The 17,400-nt window shown below is 41.6% G+C and overlaps 1 protein-coding gene and 2 non-coding genes across 4 annotated transcripts in view; 2 read left to right on the forward strand and 1 right to left on the reverse strand.

Moving 5' to 3' along the window:
* Positions 1-17,400, forward strand: part of CHN1 (chimerin 1) — a 141,795-nt gene that overhangs the window by 20,800 nt on the left and 103,595 nt on the right. The gene's annotated exons all lie outside the window — the stretch shown is intronic.
* LOC144586199 (U1 spliceosomal RNA) lies at positions 2,453-2,617 on the reverse strand. The gene has a single exon (XR_013540937.1). It is a non-coding gene; the product is annotated as a U1 spliceosomal RNA (small nuclear RNA).
* LOC140703424 (U1 spliceosomal RNA) lies at positions 3,135-3,299 on the forward strand. The gene has a single exon (XR_012082829.2). It is a non-coding gene; the product is annotated as a U1 spliceosomal RNA (small nuclear RNA).

Raw genomic sequence — 17,400 nt, forward strand, 5'->3', positions numbered from 1 at the left:
TGTTCCCAGTTCTCAGCGTAATATTGAAAATTGTAATGTTATGCAGCTACTCCACCTTGTGGCCAAAGATGTCTTGGTGCCTAGTTTAAATGGAGAATGCAGTTGGTACTCTTGCATTATCTGGGACACTGAGTATCTCCCATACCAGAAGATGTACTGTGCATCTCCTGGGACATTGCAGTATATAAAGGTTGCACAAGGCATCCTTTGAAGTGTAGTGAATTTTGAAAACAGCCACCCTAGTCTTCTGGGAGCCGTACTAATTTTTATGGTAGAGAATTCTGGAATATGTATGCATAATTTAACTAAATAGGGTCCACCTAGTGATTGGGCATTTGTCTGTTTCCCCGTCTGCATGTGCATGCATGCACACACATGCACAAATATGTATGTATCTACTGTCCATTCAAATATTTCTATTCTACCCTATAGCCGCCCAGAGACCTTTGGGTAGAGTGGGCGGCATATACATTAAATAAATAAATAAATAAATAAATAAATAAATAAATAAATAAATAAATAAATAAATAAATAAATAAATAAATAAATAAATAATACAATGGCTTAAAACAATTCGGTGTCTGTCTGTCTACATATAAACACCCGTAACTACAGACGGCTACTGTATTATCATTTTGGCAGTTAGGTTTTTCTCTTTGGCCCTTATGTTAGCAAATGAGTTCAAGGACCAAATTGTCATTTGGCAAATGGAGCTGTCATTTGGCAGACTGGCCTGGCCAGTGAAATACGAAAGCCAAAGCAACCTCTGCCATAAACATTTCAAAATGTGAACAGAGGACAGCCAGTCCACATTTGGCATGCACAAGACTCCGGGTTCAGTTCCTGGCATCACCCCCCTCCCCGGGCTGGGAAAGATTGTTCAACCAGCTTGTCTGTGTAGAGCAGCAGTAGGCAAGATGCACCGATGGTATTCTAATGGCAGCTTCCTATGTTGCTTCTTAGACCACCCATTTGAAATGATAAGCTTTTCCCTTTTTGTGAAATATCTGGGGCCCACTGTGTGTTGTCATGGGGAGAGAATGATGCCTCTATATGTCTCATAGGATCCTTATTCTCTCCCAAGAATTCTCCTAGAGAGCTTAAGAAAGAATGGAGTTCCCATGAGATGTAGAGAGACCTCAGGCCCGGCTTCCAGCATTGTAAAACTCCAGGGTCTTGCTTTTCAAAATTGAGAACTACCTGAATACTCTGCTGTGTACAAGCTGCTCAGCATACGAAAGGCCTACCTGGCACCCCCAGTGTTAAAGAACCGTGGCCAAGGGACTATATATGTTTTTTTTGAGGGGGGGGGAGAGGCTAATCAAGTTCTCATGCTGTGTTTGAAATATGGGGATGCCGTAGGCAAATAAGTCAATGTGTGCTGGAACTATAAATCCAGAGAGGTATTTTGTGATCGTTCATATAAAAGTTTTCATAGGAATTCCTGCAAAATGCCATTAGGTTTCCATCACGCCAGAAGGTTTCAACATGCTTGCTGCATTATGGAGCCTTCCTTTCCCATTTGGTCTTTGGGATTTTGCACATGGTAAGGCTACTTTGTATAACCGCATTTGTATTAAATGGGCTTGCATGTTGTTTTAGTGTAGCCCCAGGGAAGCAGGGAGCTGACAGCAAAGGAATTGAAACAATTGCAGTGTTATATTCTCTCTCTTTTTCTTTTACCCTAAGGCTAAGGAAGTAACTGCCACCATGAACCGTGTCCTGTCCCTGACTAATGAACCTCACATCCTGGAGATTTTTCTTAAGGCTTAGTTCCCAGGGTGGCATTATAAAGCCAAGCACCCAAGGATTTCTGCTCCTTTGTATTCAAACTGTTAGAACAAAACTGCCAAGTGTTTATGAAATAAGAACACACACACACAGACACATGGGTTTTGAAGTAAGAAACTACAGTCAAAGGTGAAGTTGTAATTGTGTGTGTGATCATTGCAGTAGAGAACAATTGTCTATACTGTATCTCAAATTTAACTCTAAACAGTGGTGCCTCACTAGACAATTCGCTTAACAATGACTTTTTTTGAGCAATGTTGCGCTTCGCAAAATAATTGTTCCTATGGACAATTTTCACTGGACAATGCTTGGGTCCTTGCCTTGTAAGATGTTTTTTTTTTTACCCTGCTTTGCAAGATGGTCCCCCCCCCAACTGAAACACATTAATTACAGAAGACCTACTTTTTTATCCCCAAAAAGCAGGGGAGAAAGTATATGCTGCTGGCTTTCCAGGGTCTTCCTCCTGGAAGAACAACAGCATACAATTTCACCCCCACTTTTTTGGGATTAAAAAAAGTAGGTCTTATGTAATTACTGTAATGTGTTTCAATGGGGGAACCATCTTGCAAAGCATCACCAATGGAGTTGTGACCACCAATTTAAATGATAGAGAATGGTGAAAATAGCCAGGAACGAAAGGGTAAAGAGATTGTAAAAAACCCAGGGAAATCATAAATGCAATCTCCCATGAACACAAATTATGAAGTTGAGTTCTTCACACTTGGGGAAGTCACAGGAATCAGCAGCATACCTGAAGTGCAATGTATGAGCCTCCCCCTGGGAAAACCACTTTTATGACATGGTATTTCCTCTGTAAGGCATGAGTTGGAATGGCCCTTGCACCTCATACCCCCTTCTGTCCTTTGACCCCCCAAGGCATGGTGACCCCCTGGCTGCCCCTCCCACTCAGTACAGGGCTGCACAGCCCCAGTCCTACCACAGGCCAAGAGAGCTCCTCAGTGTTTTGGTGTGCCCTGCGAGACCCCCATGAGGGGTTAGGTGTTCCTCCCACAATCCTCTAGTGCACAGGTATTAGCATATGCTAATACCTTATGCTAATTGTGGGAGAACACCTAGCATTAGCTAGGTGTTCCTTCCACAATCCTCTAGTGCACATATGCTAATACCTTATGCTAATACCTGTGCACTAGAGGATTGTGTGTAGAACACCTAGCCCCTGATGGGGGTCTCGCAGGGCACCCCAAAACACTGAGGAGCTCTCTTGGCCTCTGGCAGGACTGGGGCTGTGCAGCCCTGTACTGAGTGGGAGGGGCAGCCAGGGGGTCACCATACCTTGGGAGGTCAAGGGACAGAAGGGGGTATGAGGTGCAAGGGCCATTCCAACTTATACCTTGCATGGGAAATACCATGTCATAAAAGTGGTTTTCCCAGGGTGAGGTTCATCCATTGTACTTCAGGTATGCTGCTGATCCCTGTGATTTCCCCAAATGTGGGGAACTCATCTGCATAGTTTACATTAATGGGAAGATTACACTTGTGATTTCTTTGGTTTTTCTAGATTCCTTTTCATATTTTTTTTCTTTTCATTAGGATCTTTTGCAAAGGTAGCAGTTCCTGGTAATATTTTATATTGCAGTTTTTTCTCTTTTTCCCTATGGTAAAGGATTGGGGCAAAAGGAGTCATCATTATCAAGAGCCAGGTGTTTGCTTTGACTCCTTTCATCCTCTTTCTTTGTTGCTAGGGAGAAAAAGAGGGGAAGGCTATCTAAGCCCCATTGAATTTTTTCCCAATATGGTATGGGGAACTGTGTTTTGCAAGATCATGTCTTCTATGGACAATATTTGCAAGATAGTGTTTTTTCCCCCAATTGGAATGCATTAAATAGTTTTCAACGCATTCCAGTGGGGAACTGGGTTTTGCAAGACAGCGATTTCTATGGAATGAAGTGTTTTCAGATGACAAGCACTGTGCCCTAATCAGTCTTTGCATTTGAATATTTCTCCCTTTTTTTCTGTGAAAAAGAAAGGAGAAGAACGCATTGGAAGTTTAAAAACAGAAAAATGTCAATCTGGACATTCTATGAAAACATGGAAATAGGGAGATAATTGCAGTGAAACCACCTTGCCTGTTGGCGGGGAGCATGGACAACAGTTTTGTTCCACTTCTATAGGGTCATTTCTACACCGAATCTGCCCATTCATTGCTCAGGTGTCAGATTTCTTTGCACTACTAGCAAAACACACTTTTGATGCATGTGCCACTTCATTCCCCCACATTAATGGGTGTGACATGGTTACATGAGGAAAAGTGTTATAGCCCTAAACAGCCATTTTTGAAAAATGTTTTCTTTCTTTTAAAAAAAAAACAACAATAATTTTAAAATAGCAACAATAAGCTGTCGTACTTTTTTTGAAAGCCAGTGTGGTGTAGTCGTGGATAGAGTGACAGACCTGTACCCTGCTTGCCCACAAAAACTCATGGGATGTAATAAAACCACTCCTTCAATATCTCATATACTGTGAAAACCCTATTTAAAAAGTAAAGGTTCCCCTTGACAAATTGTCCAGTCGTGTCCAATTGTAGGGGACAGTGCTCATCCCCATTTCCAAGCCATAGAGCCAGCGTTTGTCCGTAGACAGTTTTCTGTGGTCACGTGGCCAGTGTGACTAGATACGGAATGCTTACACCTTCCCACCGTGGCGGTACCTACTGTATGTATCTAATCACATTTTTACATGCTTTCAAACTGCGAGGTTGGCAGGAGGTGGGACAAGTGACAGGAGCTCACTCTGTCGTGTGGATTCGAACTGCTGGTCTTTCAACCTTGCAGCCCAGAGGCTTTGTGGTTTAACCCACAGCGCCACCACATCCCATGAAAACCCTATTAGGGTTGCCATAAATCAAATGAAACTACATATCTTGTAATAATATCAACAGTGTTTATTTGCTTCAGTGTGACTGTTCTCATGCCTTGAAAAACATTTAGAATTTTAAAAAATGCAAGGGTTTTAATTGGGTGGTGAAAGGAAAGTTGCCAACATGCTGGAGATGTAAAAATCTATTTTTAAATGATGTATTAGACTTATATATATATAGACACACACACACATACACATACATATATATAAGTATGCTATCCCTCATTCTGATCTGCATCTATTGATCAGATATTTGGGGGGGGGGGAGACATCAGTCCCTGCAGGAAGAAGAGGATCCACTCTGCTAGTGAATGTTTCTTCTGCAGAAGCACACCGTCAGATTTGACCATGCCTGTATGCTAGAAAAAGGGCGGGAGGCAAAATGGCACCAATGAGAAAACCATAGGGAAGTTTTGCTGAGTGTAAAGGGGTTCATCTGCCTTATACATCATTGCATACATCAAAGCCCGCTTGTAGGGAAAGGTGAAAGAACTCTGCTAAGAACCACCAGAACTCTTGAGACTACACTACTGGTCTCTTTCCCACACAGACACTTTTGTGTGTGCCCTAAAAAAGCACAGGGGGAGCATCAGAAGATTACAAGTGGATGTTGATGCCCAGCAAAAGGTATGAAGAACTCTGAGTGTGCCATACTAAATGTCTTCAGCAGGGACACCCCAAGTTTCCCTTCAGTTAGAACATCATGGTATCCTGTGTGTGCATAATACATCAGCAGGGAATGGTTTGATGCTGGAATTTTAATCTAGTGATTGAACAATTGAAGGACTGCTGTTTGCAACCTTCTACAGTGGGGTCTTGACTTGAGAATTTAATCCGTATTGGAAGGCGGTTCTCAAGTCAAAATGTTCTCAGGTCAAATCTGCATTTCCCATAGGAATGCATTGAAAACCATTTGATCCGTATCTGCTCTTTTCCGTCCATAGAAACTAATGGGAAGCTGCTATTCCGCCTTCGACCACTAGAGGGGGATATTTTGTTTCTTTTTTTCTTAGGTCAAGAAAGGTTCAGGGAAGGCAGGGAAAATACAGTCCAGGCAGTACCAGGCAGTCTGAAGACTGTCTCCCAATCCACTCTCTAAACGCTGGGAGGAGTGAGGAAGCAGACAGGCACCCCTTTCACTCGCCAACAGTTAACTGAAAGTTCAAATTTTGCACTTTCCCTGCCTCCCACGTGGGTTTTTTTCAGTTCGTAACTCAAATCTAAGTATGTAAGTCAAGTCAATATTTTCCTGTGAGAGTGGTTCTTAAGTCAAAATGTTCTTAACTCAAGTCGTTCTTAAGTCAAGACCCCACTGTACCTGAATGTAATTTTTGCTTTTGGAGAGGGACTGCATACACTGCACTTTTATCTGCCTATTTCTATATGTTCATGGCTGTTTTTGGGCTGGAGCTGGACAACTTCAAAAATTTAAAAGAAGGAGAAAGTAAAACCCGCTGAAACATGCAAGTATAAAATTAAGTGGAGGGCGAGTGTCCTTACAAGCACCAGAATGTTTAGATTAGTCGCTTACAAAATTCTCTTCTACAAAGCAGAAATAGCTGCATGACCTTTCTGCGACAAGGCTTGTTTTTTCTCAGGAGTAAGGCATGAAGGCTTGGGTCCAGAGCCGATCTCCTGCAGATGGAAAGAATGCTTCTGTTCATGGACTGATTCTGATCTAAGCAGAATAGGAGAGGAAAAAATCTTCGCTGTTATCTCCTTTCCCCTGTAGGCTCCCTATGGCCCTTGCCTGATACAGAGTGTTGTGGATCTCCATGAAACACTGTGGGAGGTGGTCCAGAGAGAATGGGGAACATTGGCTTCAGGAGACAGGAAATCATCAGATCCATTCTCTACCAAGACAGCTTTTGCTAGATCTTGGTCCTTTCTGCTAAAGGGTTAGGGAAAATACTCCGTTTTTGATATTTATCAGTGGATCTGCCAGTTGCTTAACCTGTTTATCTGTCTGTCATGTTTATTGCTGTTATGTTTATCTGTCATGTTTATTCTGAAGGTCGTGACATTTTATCTTTACAACAGTCCTGTTAGGATGGGTAGCCTGAGCGTGACCTTCATAGGCATCTAAATCCTTGCAGAATGGGCAGGTTTATGTGTTGTGTTTGAATGCAACCATTGTGTGCTGTTTCAGGAGGAGCATAAGACAGTTTGAATATGCTTGTTGGAAATTGAAACCATACGTGTGTCCCTGCAGAGGTAAATTTCCACAAGATGGCGCTTTCCATCTTCCTAGCTCCTAACTCTGTACTAGAAAGCTTCTTGCAGAACAGATTAATTAAATCCTGTGATAAGATCACCCAATCAGTTTTAATAAGCCATTCATGTTTTTTTTTAAGTTAAATGAGATGGTCAGTGCTAAAAAAAAGCATGGCTCCCAGAGGACACAAAAAGAGTATAATGGCATCTGAAGTGGGGGATGCTCATAAAATGGATATACTTGTCACATATTATGGAGAACCAAAGGCTTGTGTGTAGTTCCACATTCTCTGTTCAGCCCAGGAATGCCTAACTTTATGTTCAGGAACAGAGGGAAATGCTGAGCTTTGGATGAAAATGAGATATATTGATGGAAGCCTTTCTTTTTGTGGTTCAGACCCCTAACTTGAAGAGTCCTTGTGGATCACAATAAGAGCACAAAATTTTACTCTCCATAGAGAAAGTATGAGACGATTAGTATCCCCCAGGAAAATTATCTAATTACAAATTGTATATGTAAGAGTTGTTGCTTAGGATTCAAAAGGCTATGTTGATGTAGATCATTCATTGTTTACCATGGACATAAGTAAAGTTCCTGACAAAAAGATGTTGGTATGTAAGGCTTCCATGTTAAGGGTGTTTTTTTGTTTTTTTAAATCATATCTTGGGATTCTAAAGTATTGCGAAAAGACACATGAGCTCATATTATCAATGAAACCAGTGGCTTTTTTTTTGTATTGCCATGCTAATTGCATTAAAACTTTGTTCCCTTGCAGTTCTCATAGTATAGAAATAAAAAGATTTTGATCTCTAAGGGAAGAGCTAGATGTTATGTTAGACATACTGTACATGCATTGCCCAAACAGTTTGGAGTAAGCTTTTGCATTTAAATAAAAGCAGCCTTTGAGTCAGATCTGGAGCAGAAGAATGACAGGTGAGGAGAAATGAGCTGCTCTAATTCCTTCCTGCTGTTTGTTTGTACACTCATCTCCCTACCCAGCTCTGTCCCTGCTTTCTCAGCTGATGGGCTACGTAGTGGCAAGAGTCCGTTTATCTTTCAGTTCCTGTTTAGAAAAGCAACTGGAAGGTGAGTATCTGTTTGTACCACACAAAGGACAGGAGGATGTTAAGCTGCCTCTATCCCTCCTTTATTCCATTTTTTAAAAAATTCATTAGCTTTTCATCTGTGGATTAAATTAAATGGTTCTAAAGAGCGTGAGAGTCATCGCTGAATACACTCGGCTGCATGTGGGAGTTCACAGGAGCATTTTGAAGAATGCCTGTGGCACTCGCTCTCAGGGTATTTCAGCCGAGCAGACAGCATGTGGAGTACACGGGTAGTGCAGGAGCCATAAATGCTTTTTGCGCACATGCACGCACACACGTGTCATTCTTACCAATATGGACATTTCCCCACCAAGCACAAAAAAAGGGTAACTCACTTTTATGGATGTTTAAAGAGCACCCAATTTAAAGTTTAAAAAGTCATACAAGTCTTTGATTGCCTGTGGAAGGCACTAACAGGAATCCCTGGTTATCTCTAACAGGAACACCTCCCCCTGTGAATAATAGCAACCATCATGTGCTATCAAGTCAAATCTGACTTAACGGCAACCCTTTTCAGGGTCTTCCAGGTTAGTGAATGGGAAGAGAGTGGCACTCTGGGCACAATTGGAAGGATGAGCAGGATTGGTGCTGCAGCAGGACACATGAGTGGACCCCTGTTAAGTCCAGCTGTGCGAGGATATTCGTATATGGATACGAATACCCCCATCTCTACTCAGAAATAGTTTACCAATTCCCCCACCCCTTTCTTGGGACACCCTGGAACTGGGCAGCCTGACGAAGGCTGCAAAAGCTGGCTCTACTCACAGGAGGCTTGACGGGGAATTGAACTCCCAACCTATGGCTCCACAACCAGAAACCTGAAACACTGAGCAAGGCCAACAGCAATTGCTGTAGCATTGGTTTTTTCCACTTTACCATTGGGGGGAAAGGTGGGGGCACCCGGCCAGTCCGTCGCTTGTGCCCCTGTGGACTTAATTTCAGAGCACAGAATTTCCTAGTTCATCTATTGTTGTTTTTGTTGTTGTTGTTCAGCGGCTTTTGAAATACAAACAGCAACTTAAAAAAGCATTCACTAACAAAAAGAAAAGCCATGCTTTGATGATCTGATTGTTTTTCCTAAATTTGAAACAGACATTTGGTCCCTCCTTTCCACCACTTTATTAAAAAACAAGCAGAGTCCTGTGAAGCTGAGCAAAAAGGATTGTGGTAACAGGGCACGAGTTAAATTTGGCTGGAAAATAAAGGAACGTGTACCTTATAGACATTGATTCATAGGTACAGTGCTTATGTTTAGGAAATGAGAATAGGGACCTTCAGGAACTGCACATGGAAACACACCATGGACACTGTGAATTAAAAAACTGGACTGGAAAAAAGAGGGATAGCTGAATGGACATTGCTTATTTAGAGATAAAAGGTAGAAGGCATAAAGGAAGGAGTCTTTTTCATGGTGGGTTGGGCAAGAAATGCTCCCAAGCTGAAAGTAAACTAGTTGAAACCTATTTCAAAGGACCTGGATCAATTTCTTGCTTTATAGATATTCAGATGCGAATAAGATGATCACCTTTGTTGGTGATGTCACCATTGATATCACCATTTTTGAACACAGGGAACTTCCTCTTGAAGAAAGGATTCTTCGATCAACACAACTGTTTTTTTCTGTAAAGCAGGCAAAAGTTTAGATTTCAAATCTAATGTTACCGGGCTTTCCTACTATTGAAGATATCAAGAGGCTTTCTCTGAAAGTATGGACATTGTTCATTAATATCACATTATTCAGGCCACACTGTCTTGCTCTACTTCAAAGACTGAGTTCCTTTTCAAGATGGGATGATTAACACATTTTGTTATAATAGGAGTGAGCAAAGAGGAGCCTGCAGGATGAACATGCTGCCTCCAAGGGCTTGAAGTGCCCTCAGCTCTCTCTCTCTCTCCCACACACACACACACACACACACACACACACACACACACACACACACACACCTCTCTTTTTGTTGTTTCTGAACGTTCCCTTCTCACTTCTGAACCCATGGCAGGACGTTTTGCCTTGGTTGTGGGGCCCCACAATCTTTGCCCCAGCTCCAAAAGTTGCATTTTCAAAGAATTATTTTGGCCACTAGAGGGCATGAGAGAGCTTTCCCATTTTTTAATAGAGGTGGGTTTTTTTTGAAAGATAATGAAGATGGGCAGAACACAAGTACAGTACAGATCTCCATGCTCTGAAGCATGCGTGCATAGTCCTTTGACCTCTGAAAGTTTCCTAATCTGTTAGGCAGAAGTTGCCAAAAAAATTTGAGATGTGGTGGAGGCACATCTTGTACATAGCTTCTGTAAAATTTTGTGGTTTTTTTTTTCTTTTCTCAAAAAAGAAACATCTACTTTCTTCTTGTATGATACATATGTAAATTCTGGACTCAGTCTTTTTTGTTGTGATTCCCATGATAATTAGTTTGTGCTACTAAGCCGCCCTGAGTAGACTTCGGTCTAGATGGGTGGGTATGAATTTAATATAATAAATAAATAAATATTGCCCATGAATCTGGTTATCTAAGCGTGTATTGAATGCAGATAGATTCTTGTATTTTAATTAGTGCTTGACTTCAATTGTGTTTTAATTGTAAGGCTCCTTGGGGGTCTGATTTTGTGGCTAGGATAAAAATGTAAAAACACATTCCTAACTTCTCTTTCAGTGTTTTATTGCTTTGACTCCAAATTGTATTGTATTCTCATCTCAAAGAACAATTTTACTTCATGACTGTTTTTCATATGTTTTACAAAGAAATTTCATTTAAAATCATTTTTGAAGACAGTATTCAAGAGGTGGGCCATTCTATTTTATTTTATCCAGCAGCTTGTTAGACAGTAAAATGATACAAAATATTTACAGTTTTTTCAGGATAAATACTTACTACAGTACAACGTAGTGTAGAGCCATTACTGTAGATCATACCAAGTATGGTTTTTACAAAAAAGAAACTCTACCTTTATAATCTAAAATGCATGCTGAGAAGAATTAAGATTGTGTAGCAGTAACAATCTGCTTGTTGCAGTCCTAGGCATGTAAAGAATTCCATAGAACTTTCTTCCACCAGTTTTATAGGACTGTGTCCTAAATTAAGAGTTTGCAACCTACACAGCTACTGAAAAATAAGAATTTGTAATATTTGACATGTTGATGTACAATAAAAATAGTCTCAATATGTTGTGTTCTTCAGGTATCTGTGGCAATCTATCTTCCAACAGAAAGCCCCTTTAAAATAATGTTTTGTTTTTCATTATTCCCATAGTAGAAATGCAGATTATTGTATATGCCTTCAAGGGTCTGAATTATGGTTTCCTTGGGACCACAATATTTAATTTCTTTGCTGTCATGTGTTAAAACCCATTGTTAGCACTGCATGAATATTTCTAGTGCTTAATGTATTAGAAAATCCTAAGTGAAAGGAGATTAGTTTTTTATATTAACTAAACCTTAAAGCAGCCTCTGAGATTAAAGGGAAAAGCAAAATTATTCAGATAAGAGATAAAGGTTTGTGTTCACCTTGAAGACCATTGAAACACTCCTTAGTTTAAAATTATGCAAAAGACATCTCTACAGTTCTGCATAAATTCACATCTTTTGTGGAAATCAATTTTTTGTTTGTTTTATATGCTATGAGAGGACAGGAGACACAAGGAAGGCCAAAGATTGCTGTCTTCTCTGCTTTCCATGGAGCTGATGTAAACAACAACTGGCCTTTTTATTTGGTAATCAAAGAATTTTTAAGAAAGAAAATGTGCCAGGATATCTTTAAGCAAAGTGCAGGGAACTTAGCATCACAGAATAATGAATTTGGAAGGGGCCTATAAGGCCATTGAGTCCAACCCACTGTTCAAGGCAGGAATATAAATCAAAGGATATCTGCTGGGTGGTTGAATGCCTCCAGTATTGGAGCACTCACCACCTCTCGAGGTCATTGGTTCTATTGCCCTACTGCTCTAACAGTTAGGAAGTTTTTTTCTGATATTCAACCAAAATCTGGCTTCCCATAACATGAGCTCATTGTTGTGTGTCCTGAACTCTGGGATGATCGTGAACAGATCCCATTCCTCCTCTGTATGACAGCCTTTCAGGTATTTGAAAAGTGCTATCCTGTCTCTTCTCAGACTTCTTTTTTCAAGACTAACCATGTCCAGTTGGTTTTTTGGTTTTTTGGGGTCCTTTTTGTCCTTTCCTGACTGTAACATTTGTTGTATTTTTGTGGTGGGCCACCCACAAATAAAGTACTTCTGCCATACATCAAAGGGGTCATGGACCGCATGGGGAAACTTTTTAAAAAACACATCCTACAAACAGTATTCAGGCCCACAAGGACCGGTGATCACTGCACTCAAAAGACTAGCTAACAACACCCAACAATCACAGTGAGAGATCATCTCCCCCCTTATCACAACAATACACCCATAACAAAAAAACACCCTGGTCACCATAATCACCCAGTCTCCTGAAAAGGACAAAAAGCTGATCCCACAGCTACACAGATACTCAACTATCCCACACACTACACCAGAACACGAACAGAATTCTAAGTGTTGTCCTCTGAAGATGCTGGCCACAGAGAAACATTAGGAAGAAAAACCTCCAGAACATGACCAAACAGCCCCCCAAAACCTACAACAACCATTGAATCCCTGCCATGAAAGCCTTCGAGAATACATATCCAGTTCATTCACTCTTTCCTCTTAGGGCCTGGTTTCCAGCCCCTGATCATCCTTGCTGCCCTCCTCTGAGCTTGTTCCAGTTTGTTGACATCCTGCTTGAAGTGCAATGTCCAGAAGTGGCCACAATAGTCTAGATGAAGTCTAACCAGCGCTGAATAGAGGGGAACTTCTACTTCACAGGATTTGAAGAAGGATTTAATGCATCCTGAAATAGCACTAGCCTTTTTTGCAGCCATAACTTGTGATCCTCTGTTTGGGCTAATTGTCAGGGAGAGTGGAAGTTGCAGTCCAGCAACATCCAGAGGTCCACAAGTTTCTTACACCTGTCTTAAATTAATTTTTTTCCAGAATTGGCTATAATGAAGCCAGTGCACTTCAATTTTTTTTCTTTTCTCTTGTGTGCAGAGTTGCTGCTGCTATTCACTCTGGCATAAACAAGCACCCTTAATAGACAAAAGTGCTGTCACAAACTCATCAGTTGTTCATTGTTACACACATTCCTCATTGCTTTGTTTATTTTTCTGACAAAAGGTTATTTGATAAAAAAAATATCATTTTGTGCAGTTCCCAGAATTGGGCAGGGGAAAGCAGGGTGTCCTTGGTTTGGACTATGATGTAGCAGTAGTTACAGCCTGAAAATGTAACAGAAATGTACCTTCTGAAATATTTTCCTTCTTCATTGATTTCCCTTCGGGATCACATACAGGTACAGTACAAGGGGTTGTATCCAGTTAGCTTTTCCTAATGACAAAATGGCTTCCATCAGGTTGAAGATATTGCTGGGGGGGAGGGGACATTCTGGAATCATCCTGTTGCATAAGTGGAATCCAGCCTGCTGCAGTCTTTTCGATTTTGTCTTTCTTACTATATCCTGCCCCACTTCAGAGTTTGGGAAGGTTACTTGTTCAGATTATAACCTGGCCTTGCCGGCTAGAAGATTCTGTAGGGTGTAATTCAAAAACATACTTTCCCCCCAAACTCTGATGACAGAGTTGCCACTGGATCCGTGTCCAGGGTTGGTGCATGATTTTATCTGGTCTCTTCACTTGCTTCACAGCAGTGGTTCTCAACCCTTTTTGAATCGCACCCTCCCTTTTATAATAGCCAAGTAACCTGATACCCCACCACCATATTTGCATAAATAGGCCATCGTTCCCCTGACACGGTGGCACCGGCAGTGCTCCTACTTCTCCTGCCGCTGACTTCACCGCCATCACTTCAAAACTAGGGGAGGGAACAGGCTGAGGGAGGTTTGTGGTTGGGAGAAGAGAAGGCAAAAGATTTCAAAGATGGGCCAGGAGATAGAAGAACATCCCAGTACCTGGGGGGGGGGGAGCGAAAGGGCAAAACCATCAGATAATTCCTGACACCCCCTTTTCCCTTTTCTTTTACCTCTCCTTTAGTTATTTTGTTCAGTATTTCCGTTATGAAAAATTGTTTTTATATGTATATTCATTGTATGATTTTTTAATGTTGTTAGCCGCCTAGAGTGGTCCTGATATGACCAGATAGGCGGGATATAAATAAAATAAAATAAAATAAAATAAAATAAAATAAAATAAAATAAATAAATAAATAAATAAATAAATAAATAAATAATGCAGAGAGGAACCCCCCTCAAAAACTGCCACAACGCTTTCCTTGCACCCACTGCAGGAGAAGTGGGCTACGTATTTGTTTTTGTGTCCCCCTTCTGGGATTTTGCTGTGGAAGTGGCAGAACTTGTACCTTTACACTGGAATTTCTTTCTTTTTGTAAAAATAGTCCCAGCCATCCCTTCTCAGAAAGTAGAGGCTTCTTTCTCCCCATAAAAGGCCTGTTTCTTAGACATACACATACTAACTTTAGTAACCTGCTCTGAAAGGTCTAAGAAGAAATTATTTGACGAGGGCTACAACACATATAAGACAACCTGTGACACCCCCACCTCCCAGAAGACCCTTTGTGACCCCCTAGGGAAACCCTGCTCTACAGAGATGCAACACATAGGCCATTTCTTCTGTACCAATATGTCATTGGTCCCATTTGCTTCTGTTTTGCTGTATTGCCAGGCCCATTTTTTTTCACATGCAGGGGGAGAGGTGGATGTCACTGTTTTGAGTGCATGGTACCTAATCTTATGGTTTCAATGATGCTGCTATGCTTTCGAGTCTATCCTCAGGACCTTAATTTTTTCAAAAAGAAAATTAAGAAGTAGTTGCTTTTTCAATCCTCTTTCAATAATATATGAACGCCACCCTGAAAAGCAATGGAAAATGCCGTAAAACTCTTCTGCCAAGCTGTCAGTGATGTAGTGTGTTTATCAGATAATGCTTGGGATTTTGTTCTGTAATGTTGATGACCTGGGTTGTGCAAACACAGTAAGGCGGTAAAGTATGTAGGCAGTATTTAAAGCAAAACATTTCTGAACACCTGCATGGTATAAATCACTCCTTGCAGCATCTGAATTACAAATATTAGCTTTAATACAAAGTTTCCTCGGTGAAGATTTAATCAAGACACTTTGGCAAAAATAGTCCTACTCTTCAGTTAACTCATCTTCATTTCTTTTAACTAAGATGTATCTGTAATGATACCAGCGCAGCTGTTTGGCTGTCTTGGTGTGTGTTTTATACAATTGAACACATTGTTCTTCCTCCTAAATAATCTACTTCTAAAGTGAGTTTTCATGCAAATATTGCTGTTAAAGGGGCAGATACAAGTTCTGCCATATCTATTTTCTTTGCCATATTGATTAGAAACTGTTCACACTTGGTTGTACTTCCTTGATGACACTGTGTCTCACTCCCTGCATTCCATTGAGTTTTCTTCTTTTCATGCAAACACAACGAGCTTCCAAAAGTGTGAATTTTCCCCATTTTATCAACTAACGAAACAATAACCACAGTCATAGAGAGGTAGTCCAAAGTGGACGGTGCAAATTAGACACCCTTGAGTCGGTTTCCCAGCCCTGTGCCAAAGCAGGAGTTGCTTGCAGCCCCATGGGAATTGTTGAAGTACTGCCAATGTTTCTTTAAAGCAAAAAGACCCTGGAAGAAAACATTGTTTTATTGCCTGAGGTGGAAGATCCACAAAGAAAACAGCTCTTTAAGGCTCTAAGATAAAATACAGATGCATGACATAGTTCACACTACCAGTACTCCTCCTGCACTAATGCGTTGAAATTTTAGTACATAAACCAAAGTGCTAAGGGCCTATTTCATCCTGCTGAGGAAGAGCAGCTTGCACCCTCTCCAGCTCCCCCCCCACACACACACACACCAGCATTTAAAATCGCAGGCTTATCCCAAGATTTCCCCTCCCACTGGGCTAGACCAAATCATCTGAACCCCTATTCAGATGGTATAGAATGCTGCTTCTTCAAGATGCTTGACAGAGGAGCAGTTTGTTCTTAACCCCCTCTCCTCCATTCAGCAATGATGAGTCTGAGGAGGAGTACTTACCTCTTGCATGCAGGCTCTAGGGTTCCAGTCGGGACCCTGGAAAATTGGCACTGTTGCTCAGGTTTAGAGCCTTCATGTAGGCTGACACCTCTGGTTTTCCAATCTGCTCACATGAAGAAAATGATGACAAGAGAGGTAAAGTTAGTGGCTTCCCTCTGCATATGTTCAAGCCACTGCATTCTTTGATGCCCAAAGTCGTGCCAGTGTTCTAGTAGCTAAACCCAAGTGCTATACAGTGGACCCTCTACTTACGGAATTAAGCCGTATTGGAACAGTGGCTGCAGGTCGAAAAGTCTGTAGGTCGAGTCTCCATTGACCTACAATGCATTGAAAACCGATTAATGCCGTAACCGGCCATTTTTGTTCCATTTTGGTTTTTTTCTGGTCTGTAGGTCAATTCTCCGGCTCCAAGCAGAACCTAAATTTTGTGGCCAGAGAAGTCTGTAACTCGAAAAGTCTGTAAGTCAAGCCGTCTGTAAGTCGAGGGTCCACTGTACAAGCCTGTATTCTACATTGATTGGAGCTTCAGTATAGAGGCATGTCTCGTACATTGGTAACAAATGGTGACTCAGAGCACAGCATTTCATACGTGATGGCGCACTCACACACGCATGCCACCTTTCAAGGCTACATCCTGTGAAGGATGAACTTGGTGTGTGTTTAAAACTGGCCTTGTGACCTAAGGCTGGCACAGAAATGCGGAAGGACAAGCTGTGCCCCCCCCCACACACACACTACTACCCACTCCACACGCAGAAGCAAACCTTGGGTGAGCGCTTCCTTTCACCTCAGGCCTAGTGATCGTGATGTCCGCTGTAGTTGAAAGCAGCAAGCGAGCGTACAGAATATGGAACAGGCTGAGGGAAGTCACCAGAGGGGCTCCAGAGGAAAGGCTCTATGTGTTGCGCTGGCATCAGCCCCTTGAGGCAGCTCTCCCACCCACCCCTAAAGGTTGGGTGAGGCCTGCAGCGGCTAGCTGTTCAGCTGGTGGCAGTCATTTTATCTCAGGGAAAGCCTAGCAAGGCCGTAAGAAGAAACAGAGGAGCAGTAAAAGCATGCATAGGGTCAGTTTGTTATCCTAATGAAAATATTGGAAATTATAGGTAATCTAGGCACCCAGACAAACCTGAATAAAAATGAAATACCCTGATGAGAAAAAAAAGGACTTAAATCAAAAAGTTGGTTTTGGCATACCCCCCGACCCCCTAAGCAAGAAAATCAAGACTCCATCCCCACTCCCTCTCTTGGCTCAAAGCACTAGCACAGGAATGCACCCTTCTTGCATCTTACTTTCTACCCC

The sequence above is a fragment of the Pogona vitticeps genome, chromosome 1 (genome assembly GCF_051106095.1).
Source record: "Pogona vitticeps strain Pit_001003342236 chromosome 1, PviZW2.1, whole genome shotgun sequence".
Classification (NCBI taxonomy): domain Eukaryota; kingdom Metazoa; phylum Chordata; class Lepidosauria; order Squamata; family Agamidae; genus Pogona; species Pogona vitticeps.